Source organism: Physeter macrocephalus, chromosome 1, assembly GCF_002837175.3.
Source record: "Physeter macrocephalus isolate SW-GA chromosome 1, ASM283717v5, whole genome shotgun sequence".
Classification (NCBI taxonomy): Eukaryota; Metazoa; Chordata; class Mammalia; order Artiodactyla; family Physeteridae; genus Physeter; species Physeter macrocephalus.
This window is the reverse complement of record NC_041214.2, coordinates 77,188,855-77,190,806: the sequence shown is the minus strand read 5'-3', so window position 1 is coordinate 77,190,806 and position 1,952 is coordinate 77,188,855. Positions and strand designations below refer to the sequence as shown.

Below are 1,952 nucleotides of genomic sequence, written 5' to 3'. Positions count from 1 at the left end.
CATCCACGTCTCTTCACACAACCACCAAAACCCATACAAACTAACAAGGAGAGCAACTCAAATCACATATAATCTATATCTATACCATAACTACAAGACAGAGATTCCACAAATTTTAATTTACATGTAAGAGGCAAATTAAACATATGATATCAGCAAAGCTGGCTCCAGAGCTCACTCCAGAGCTCTAACTAGAAAGTCAGGTGAAGACTGCAGGGAAGAAGGATGGGTTCAGGGGAATCCTAGCAGTGGAAGAACATGAATAAAAGTCACCACTTCAAAAAGAGAGGGTCTCATCTTGAGTAGAGGAATGCTAAGAATCCTTCTCCAGCTCCAGCCCCGGATGCAGCAGCCATCGCCATGTTGATTCCCAAGAAGGACCTGCTTGTCATTTATGAACTCCTTTTAAGGGAGGGGGTGATGGTAGCCAAAAAGGGTGTCCACATGCCTAAACACCCTAAGCTGGCAGACAAGAATGTGTCCAGTCTTCACGTCATGAAGGCCATACTGTCTCACATCACCAGGCTACAGGAAGGAACAGTTTGCCTGGAGACATTTCTACTGGTACCTTACCAGCAAGGGTATCCAGTATTTCTGTGATTGCCTCCATCTGCCCCCTGAGACGGGCCTGCCACCCTGCACTGCAGCCATCCTGAGACTGGCCACAGCCCAAAGTTCTGGACGGAGAACAACCTGCAAGACTCACACAAGGGGAAGCTGACAGAAACGCCTACAGACCAAGCATTGTGCCCTCTGGTGCCAAAAGGAGAGCTAAGGCCAGGCTGGGTCAGCAACTGAATTCCAATTTAAAGGTGTGTTTCACCGTAGATGTGGTCGGCCACCTCAGTAAATCTGGAAGAGATTGTTTAGTGTTGAATAAACCTGTAGGAAGGAAGGAAGGAAGGAAGGGAGTGAGGGCGGGAGGGAGACTGAGATTAGGTCTGCCACCTGACAGGCCAGAGCACTGGCCACTGAGGAGTCTAGGAGAGGCTCAAATAATGCACAGAATCAAAAATAACAGTCTTGGAAAGCCTCCACTCCTAGGGAGAGGAAGGCTGCTTAGAAGGGGGAAGCATTACTTAGAGACTGGGAAATAGTGGAAAGTAGAAGTCTTACAGAAACAAAAGAAAACTGTAGAATCAGAAACACACTAATCTCTCCCTCAGAAAAGCACAATCTATTAAAGAAATTTCACTCCACTAGAAGAAGGCATTCCTGAACTAAGAATCTTAGTAAACCACCCAAGCCCTTTACTTCTCCCCACAAAGAAACACCTGTTATTAGCAGGCCGGGAAAATTCAACACACTTTTAAATGAACAACTCACAGGCAGCATCTATACCAAGCCACTATGAGAAGAAAACAATAAGTGAGAGTCTAATATGTTCAGCTGATGAAATTATTCCCCTCCAAAACAATGAAATGGATGAAAATCATGACACAATATCCAACACAAATTAAATATTATTAACTAGGCATTTGAAGATATAAAACACCAAAATTCAAATTTTCTGGATAGAAATGGACAAAAACCAAGATGTGAAATGAGTTAATCAAACTCAGGGAAGAGATAGAAGAAAAAGTCAAGTAGAAATATATACAGATAAGCAAGAAGAACTACAATCCTGCAGCCTGTGGAACTAAAACCACATTCACAGGAAGATAGACGAGATGAAAAGGTAGAGGGCTATGTACCAGATGAAGAAACAAGATAAAACCCCAGAAAAACAACTAAATGAAGTGCAGATAGGCAACCTTCCAGAAAAAGAATTCAGAATAATGATAGTGAAGATGATCCAGGACCTTGGAAAAAGAATGGAGGCAAAGATCAAGAAGATGCAAGAAATGTTTAACAAAGACCTAGAAGAATTAAACAACAAACAAACAGAGATGAACAATACAATAACTGAAATGCAAAATACACTAGAAGGAATCAATAGCAGAATAACTGAG

The 1,952-nt window shown here is 42.3% G+C and overlaps 1 pseudogene; it reads left to right on the top strand.

The window, feature by feature from the left end:
• The first annotated feature begins 360 nt into the window (after positions 1-360).
• On the top strand, positions 361-850 carry LOC102986138 (40S ribosomal protein S10-like; annotated as a pseudogene).
• Positions 851-1,952: the final 1,102 nt, after the last annotated feature.